General features: G+C 55.5%; 1 non-coding gene across 1 annotated transcript; it reads right to left on the minus strand.

The window, feature by feature from the left end:
- Window positions 1-760: 760 nt before the first annotated feature.
- On the minus strand, window positions 761-832 carry BZA05DRAFT_t105. The gene has a single exon. It is a non-coding gene; the product is annotated as a tRNA-Arg (tRNA).
- Window positions 833-9,126: the final 8,294 nt, after the last annotated feature.

The following is a 9,126-nucleotide window of genomic DNA, read 5'->3' on the forward strand; positions in this document are numbered from 1 at the left end:
ACCACCTGCGGCGGAGCCTTGATAAACATCCTCGTCGATGGCGCTGGCTGGCTACGTGCCAGCCCTGCCTAGCCGCTCGCGGCTGGGCGAGGCTTGCCTCGCAACAGTTTGGCTAGACGGTGGTTGGAACCGGCGGAAACAATTCTCATCTAAGAAGTAATCTCGTATATGAAGAGATTAATTTTGGCCATGCAAGCAATCAAATTTCTATCCCCAACCATCTACATACCGTATCCTTCCTCTCACAGCCTCGTCGACATCCCCTACCATCTGCCATATCCATCCTCTTCGATCCAATGGCCTCGTCGACGGGGGTGACTGGCTGCCAGCCCAAGCCAGCCCAGGCCAGCCCTAGCTGGCCATTAGCGGCTGATTGTGGAGTACCTTGCTAACTGTGAACTTCTATCCCAACCATGGATATCCTTCCTCTTAAATCCAACTTCTTCGATGGGGTTAGCCATCTACCAGCCAACATCGCCCAGCCGTTGTCGGCTGGGCGAGGCTTGCCTCGCAACAGCTTGACTACACGGTAATCGGAAGTGGTGAGGACAGTTCTCATCTTATGTAACGTTTCGTTCCCAGCAGACTTTCACATGCTCACTGACTGATTACTAAAGACAAGTGGACTAGACTCGGAAACTAGCACGCGTGTGTCACTAAGCTCACGACCATGCAAACTCTGCACACCAGCATACAATCACTAAATATCACTTGCTACCAAAGCGCCAACCCTCAAAACTTCAAAAAGAGTTGTTGATTGAGCCCGACGTGGGACTCGAACCCACAGCCTCAAGATTAGAAGTCTTGCGCGCTACCATTGCGCCAGCCAGGCCATTTGATGGTTTGAATAGAACTAGGTCAAATACATTGAGAAGGTATCTGCAGCACTCAAGAGTAGAAGTCCTGCACGGAGCACCTGACATGTATGGGTGGTAGTAGAGTTGAGGCAGATGACTTCAAAGGTTAAAAGCCTACATGTAGTACAGTATGTGTCACGGCTCGCAACGGAATGAGGAAGAAAGGGCAGGCGCAACGATTGGAAGAGTCGTGTAACGGCACGGTCGGGCAAGGCTCCAGGTAGCAAAGTCGGGCTGGGGATCGGGTTCTGGGTTCGGTAGAGGCAAGACGGGTTCAGGGGACAAGGTGAGGCAGGTGTAACGGCACGGTCGGGCAAGGCTCCAGGTAGCGAAGTCGGGCTGGGGATCGGGTTCTGGGTTTGGTAGGGGCAAGACGGGTACAGGAGACAAGGTGAGGCAGGGCTCAGTGTGTCACGGCTTGCGATGGAATGACGAAGGGAGGGTCGGCACAAGGATCGGGAGAGTTGGGGGGCAGTGCAGAGGCAGTGCACCGGCAGTGCAAGGATGAGTCGCAGAGGATTTGGGGCTGTGTGCAGGGAGCAGGGATAGCGCAGCAATGAGTCGCAGGAGATTGGGGCTGTGTGCAGGAAACAGGGGTAGTGCGGCTGCGCAGGGTATGAGTCACGGAAGTGGGGTACTGGCAAGGTGGATTTCTCAGGGTCTGGCACACGCCCACGGTCATTGTCAGGTTGCGGGAAGAAGTGGAGGATTTTCTATATAAACGGGCCGTTGCCCCTCTGTATTTAGTTCTTCACGCAACAACTTGTTAATTCAACCACTGTTACCTCTGTCCTTGCCTCGGCTGCCGTCTGCGCCGTAGTCCTTGTGCCTGCCTCTGTTCTCAGTTGCCGTCTGCACTGAGCCCTGCCTCACCTTGTTCCCCGAACCCGTCTCGCCTCGACCGAACCCAGAACCCGTTCCCCAGCCCGACTTCGCTACCTGGAGCCTTGCCCGACCGTGCCGTTACACTTTGTTGCGTCCCCTATCTCTCCACCTAGCGAACTACCATGGCCACCAACACTCAGGTACCCGACGTCCCCCAGCAGGACGAAGTACCAGTGGCACCCCCCTTCTACCGAGAAATTCCCGCCGCCATCTACGAACAACTCGAAATCATCGTCAATCATGATGTACCCGCCGATGATGCAACCCTGATGGGGTTGTACAATGAATTCAGAATCCTCGCCCGCGCAATCACCCAGTCCCCAATAGCCGTACCGACCTGGCGATTCGACGACCTCGAAGAACAACTTGCCGACGCCCGCCGCATCGCCAACCGCCTCGCAACCGTCGAAACCCAACCTCAAAGCCGCGCTGAGCGTGTCCCAGAGCCAGCCATGTTCGACGGAACACGCGAGAAACTGGAAGGGTTCGTTGCGCAACTTCGACTCAAGCTGTACAGCGACCCAGCCCGTTTCCCAACTCCAGCACTCCGAATGGCCTATGCCTTCAACCGCTTGGAAGGCCGCGCCCAAGCCCAGATCCTGCCGTACATCGAGAATCACAACATCACCCTCACCAACGCTGATGCGATCATCACACTCCTGAACAACGCATTTGGTGACCCTGACCCAGCGGCCACCGCTCGAGCCAAGCTACACCACCTGAAACAAGGCAATAAGGAGTTCACCTCCTACTTTGCGGAATTCCAGATGCTTGTCTCCAAGCTCAATTGGGACGAGCATGCGAAACTTGACGCGCTGCGAGAGGGAGTATCCATCGAACTCCACCGGCAACTTGTGGGCCGTACTCAGGGCCTCAACTACGATGAGTTTGTGGCCCTCTGTCAACGCCTTGACTCCGAGCTGCGTGCCCTCCAACTTCGTGAGGGACGTCGCACCACCAACCCCCCTCGGCAGAGTAGCGCCCCACACCCAACGGCGCCGCTCAGGCACACCACCCACAACACCATGCCCGCGACGACCACTGCCACAGGAACGGCCCCCGGAGCCATGGACTTGAGTGCCAACAGCCGCAGGATCCCAGACCAAGAGCGTGCTGCCCGGCTCCGCGAAGGCCGCTGCCTGTACTGTGGGGGAAGTGGCCACATGGCCAGGCACTGCCCCAACAAGAACCGAAATCCGTTCCGAGCAGCCGTTGCCCGGCTGGAGTCAGCCCAGCCCACCAACACCACCCCGACTCACACCTATCACAACTGCAACCAGGATTGCGGCGAGACCTCCCAGCAGTCGGGAAAAGCCTAGACCAACAACCGCTTGATGGCACTGTTGTTGGTCGTACCCAGGATAAGTCTTTGTCTCCTATGTCCCCTATTTTTCGTTTGTCTAGTCTTTCAGTGTCAGGAATGGTTGTGGAAGAATCATCAATGGAAGGAAAACATCTTGTTGTATTGTGTAACCTTTCGTTTGGTGACAAAACTATTGCCACGCATGCGCTGATCGACTGTGGGGCAACCGGAATTGCATTTGTAGACAAAGACTTCGCCCGCCATCACCACCTACCCCTCGTACCCCTGAAATCCCCGCGAAGTCTCGAAGTCATTGATGGCCGTCCCATCGAGTCAGGCGACATCACACATGTTGCCACCACCACCCTGTCCATACAGGAATACCACGAGGAAATCCCTATGTTTGTCACCAAACTAGGCCACTACCCCGTTGTACTCGGAATCCCCTGGATGGACCTCCACGATGTGGCCATCCGGTTCAGCTCCCGAACCCTCACCTTCGGCTCCCAATACTGCACAGCCAACTGCAATGCGGTGCCCACAGTTGCACATGGAATCACCACCGACCCACCTGACGTATCCACCTATGCTCTCGCGTCAAAAGCAGCTCAGCAAGAGCCAGCGGTAAGCGCGGGGGCCGGCGACATCGTGGCCCGCTACATTACGTCTCCCCCAAGGAAGAATCACCAAGAATGCACTAACCTTTCAAGGGAAAGCACAGTCAGAATCTCAGCCTTACAGATGGAGTCATTCCAAGAACTGGTCGACAAGGAAAGCCTCACGATTTTCAACACCACGCTTGCCGAGGTCAACGGCGCACTGGAAGGAAACAAGGACCCCACGGCACATATCCCTCACGAATACCACGAGTTCCTACCGCTATTCTCTGAAGCCCTTGCCCAGAACCTGCCCCCGCACCGACACTACGACCATAAGATTCCACTCAAGGAGGGATTTACGCCCCCATACGGACCCCTGTACTCACTTTCGAAAACGGAGCTTGTCGCACTGAAGGAATGGCTTGACGACAACCTCCGCAAAGGTTTCATCCGTGCCTCTTCCTCTCCAGCAGCATCGCCAATCCTGTTTGTCAAGAAATCGGACGGCTCCCTACGCCTGTGTGTGGATTACAGGGGCCTGAACGAAGGAACAATCAAGAACAGGTACCCACTCCCACTCCTCCAAGAAACTCTGATGCGGCTATCCGGGGCAAAATACTTCACTACCCTGGATATCCGTGGTGCCTACAACCTTGTGCGGATGGCGGAAGGAGAAGAGTGGAAAACTGCCTTCCGGACACGCTATGGGCTCTTCGAATCCCTCGTCATGCCCTTCGGCCTCACCAACGCCCCTGCCGACTTCCAAGCTCTGATCAATGATGTGCTACGCCCGTTCCTCGACGGCTTCTGTACCGCATTCATCGACGACGTCTTCATTTACAGCGGATCCTTAGATGAACACCGGAAACATGTCAGGAAAGTACTTCAGGCCTTATCAGCAGCCGGTCTGCATCTCAAACCCGAAAAATGTCATTTCCACCAGACGGAAGTCAAGTATTTGGGACTGATCATTACAACAAACGGGATCAAGATGGACCCATCGAAAGTCTCCTGCATACTGGAATGGGAGGAGCCGAGTACCGTCACCGATGTGCAATGCTTTCTGGGATTTGCGAACTTCTACCGGCGATTCATCCAAGACTATTCCAAGGTGGTATCCCCATTGACAGCATTGACCAAGAAGGAGGATGGAAAGTATGTTCCCTTCGTGTGGGGACCGGAACAGCAGAAAGCATTCGACGAACTAAAAACAGCATTCACTTCGGCCCCGATCCTCCGGCACTTCGACTACGATCGGCAGATAGTAGTGGAAACCGACGCCTCCGACTACGTCTCTGCTGGCGTCCTATCTCAGTACGACGACGAGGGAATCCTGCACCCAGTGGCATTCTATTCCAAGAAACATTCCCCGGCAGAATGCAACTACGAGATCTACGACAAAGAACTCCTCGCAATCGTCCGCGCCTTTGAGGAGTGGAGACCACACCTGGAGGGCGCTCCTCACCCCATCCAAGTCCTAAGCGACCACAAGAATCTGGAGTATTTCATGACAACGAAACTACTCAACCGACGACAAGCGCGATGGTCAGAGTTCCTTTCCCGTTTCCATTTCAAGATTGTCTACCGACCAGGCAAAGCGGGAGGAAAACCGGATGCACTGACCAGGAGGTCAGGAGACCTCCCTAAAGAAGGGGATGAAAGACTGCTTGCCAACCAGCAGGCAGTCCTGAAACCGGATAACCTACCGGAAGAGCTCCGGTTGGCAGCAACCAACACACCCGAACAAGACCGTCCCCTCCTCACGTCACTGATAACAGAAGGCTACGACATAGACCCCGTCCCAAATCGAATCCTCGAGCTACTCCGAAATGGTACACGCCACTCGAAGCAGATCTCCTTGGCCGAATGCCGTGAAGTCAACGGGCGACTGATCTACCGAGACTGCCTCTATGTTCCAGAGTACGACCGACTCCGACTACGACTGATCCAGGACCACCACGGCCCACCGACCATGGGGCACCCAGGGCGCGCAAAAACCCTGGAACTACTTGCTCGAAGGTACTACTGGCCACAGATGCGAAAGGACGTTGACCAGTTTGTCCGAAACTGCCACACCTGCCGACGAACCAAGGCCACCCGGCACGCACCCTATGGTGTCCTGCGCCCCCTCCCAGTACCCGAGAAGCCATGGCAACACATCTCAGTCGACTTTGTCACTGGCTTACCGGCCTCAAAGGGGTTTGACGCCATCTGTGTTTTTGTTGACCGACTGACCAAGCAACGCCATCTCCTACCATGTACCACGACCATCACCTCGGAAGGACTGGCCGAGCTGTTCTGCGACCGGATCTTCAGGTACCACGGGTTGCCAGAAACCATCGTCTCGGATAGGGGTCCCCAGTTTGCCTCGAGATTCTGGAAACACCTATGCTCATGCCTCAAGATCGAGCCACGCCTGTCAACTGCCTTCCACCCCCAGACCGGCGGCCAAACCGAACGGATGAACGCCGTCATGGAACAGCACCTCCGTGCGTACGTCAGCTACCTCCAGGATGACTGGGTCGACTACCTCTTCTTGGCCGAATTCGCCGGCAACAACCAGGTCTCCGACACGACTACCCTGTCCCCATTCTTCGCTAACCTAGGATACCACCCACGGTGTGACTTTGAGCTGGATATCCGTGTCGACACCAAGGAGGAACATCAAGCTCAGAGTGCAGCGGAACGGTTGCATCAAATCCACGACGTCGCCCGCAGCCAAATGCGGTATGCCCAGGCACGGCAACAGGACGACTCCGACCGACACCGAACCCCTGCGCCAGCCTTCCAACCAGGCGACATGGTATGGGTGGATGGTCGGAACTGGCGCACCGAGAGACCCAGTCGCAAGCTGGAAAACAAACACCATGGTCCCTACCGTGTGATTCGGACAATCGGAACCCACGCCTACGAATTGGACATCCCGGACACCGTTCAGAAGCACCGAACATTTCCTGTATCCCTCCTTCATGCCTCCGCTGACGATCCCTTCCCTGGACAAATTCCACCGCCACCACTTCCGGTAATCGTGGACGACCAAGAAGAATGGGAGGTTGAAGAGGTCCTCGACAGCCGGAACCTCAGGGGCAAACTCCAGTACCTGGTGAAATGGAGAGGCTACGCGGCACCAACATGGGAACCAGAGGAGAACCTTACCGAGGTACAAGCTGTGGACGACTTCCATCGACGATACCCCATGCAGCCTGGACCAGTCGAACTTGCTCTCGTGGGAACTCGAGCCTTAGGAGGGACTACTGTCACGGCTCGCGATGGAATGACGAAGGGAGGGTCGGCACAAGGATCGGGAGAGTTGGGGAACAGTGCAGAGGCAGTGCACCGGCAGTGCAAGGATGAGTCGCAGAGGATTTGGGGCTGTGTGCAGGGAGCAGGGATAGCGCAGCAATGAGTCGCAGGAGATTGGGGCTGTGTGCAGGAAACAGGGGTAGTGCGGCTGCGCAGGGTATGAGTCACGGAAGTGGGGTACTGGCAAGGTGGATTTCTCAGGGTCTGGCACACGCCCACGGTCATTGTCAGGTTGCGGGAAGAAGTGGAGGATTTTCTATATAAACGGGCCGTTGCCCCTCTGTATTTAGTTCTTCACGCAACAACTTGTTAATTCAACCACTGTTACCTCTGTCCTTGCCTCGGCTGCCGTCTGCGCCGTAGTCCTTGTCCCTGCCTCTGTTCTCAGTTGCCGTCTGCACTGAGCCCTGCCTCACCTTGTTCCCCGAACCCGTCTCGCCTCGACCGAACCCAGAACCCGTTCCCCAGCCCGACTTCGCTACCTGGAGCCTTGCCCGACCGTGCCGTTACATAGTGCAGACGGCAACTGAAAACAGAGGCAGGGACAAGGACTACGGCGCAGACGGCAGCCGAGGCAAGGACAGAGGTAACAGTGATTGAATTAACAAGTTGTTGCGTGAAGAACTAAATACAGAGGGGCAACGGCCCGTTTATATAGAAAATCCTCCACTTCTTCCCGCAACCTGACAATGACCGTGGGCGTGTGCCAGACCCTGAGAAATCCACTTTGCCAGTACCCCACTTCCGTGACTCACACCCTGCGCAGCCGCACTACCCCTGCTTCCTGCACACAGCCCCAATATCCTGCGACTCATTACTGCGCTATCCCTGCTCCCTGCACACAGCCCCAAATCCTCTGCGACTCATCCTTGCACTGCCGGTGCACTGCCTCTGCACTGCCCCCCAATTTTCCCGATCCTTGTGCCGACCATCCCTTCGTCATTCCGTCGTGAGCCGTGACACATTCGGCCAAGGACATCTCCTTCGAGTGGCGTGTACCATTTCGGAGTAGCTCGAGGATTCGATTTGGGACGGGGTCTATGTCGTAGCCTTCTGTTATCAGTGACGTGAGGAGGGGACGGTGTTGTTCGGGTGTGTTGGTTGCTGCCAACCGGAGCTCTTCCGGTAGGTTGTCCGGTTTCAGGACCGCCTGCTGGTTGGCAAGCAATCTTTCATCCCCTTCTTTAGGGAGGTCTCCTGACCTCCTGGTCAGTGCATCCGGTTTTCCTCCCGCTTTGCCTGGTCGGTAGACAATCTTGAAATGGAAACGGGAAAGGAACTCTGACCATCGCGCTTGTCGTCGGTTGAGTAGTTTCGTTGTCATGAAATACTCCAGATTCTTGTGGTCGCTTAGGACTTGGATGGGGTGAGGAGCGCCCTCCAGATGTGGTCTCCACTCCTCAAAGGCGCGGATGATTGCAAGGAGTTCTTTGTCATAGATCTCGTAGTTGCATTCTGCCGGGGAGTGTTTCTTGGAATAGAATGCCACTGGGTGCAGGATTCCCTCGTCGTCGTACTGAGATAGGACTCCGGCAGAGACGTAGTCGGAGGCGTCAGTTTCCACTACTATCTGCCGATCGTAGTGGAAGTGCCAGAGGATCGGGGCCGAGGTAAATGCTGTTTTTAGTTCGTCGAATGCTTTCTGCTGTTCCGGTCCCCACACGAAGGGAACATACTTTCCATCCTCCTTCTTGGTCAATGCTGTCAGTGGGGATACCACCTTGGAATAGTCTTGGATGAATCGCCGGTAGAAGTTCGCAAATCCCAGAAAGCATTGCACATCGGTGACGGTACTCGGCTCCTCCCATTCCAGTATGCAGGAGACTTTCGCTGGGTCCATCTTGATCCCGTTTGTTGTAATGATCAGTCCCAAATACTTGACTTCCGTCTGGTGGAAATGACATTTTTCAGGTTTGAGATGTAGACCGGCTGCTGATAAGGCCTGAAGTACTTTCCTGACATGTTTCCGGTGTTCATCTAAGGATCCGCTGTAAATGAAGACGTCATCGATGAATGCGGTACAGAAGTCGTCGAGGAACGGGCGTAGCACATCGTTGATCAGAGCTTGGAAGTCGGCAGGGGCGTTGGTGAGGCCGAAGGGCATGACGAGGGATTCGAAGAGCCCATAGCGTGTCCGGAAGGCAGTTTTCCACTCTTCTCCTTCCGCCATCCGCACAAG

This window comes from Tricharina praecox (assembly GCF_024521635.1).
Source record: "Tricharina praecox strain CBS 144465 chromosome Unknown BZA05scaffold_6, whole genome shotgun sequence".
NCBI classification, from domain to species: Eukaryota; Fungi; Ascomycota; class Pezizomycetes; order Pezizales; family Pyronemataceae; genus Tricharina; species Tricharina praecox.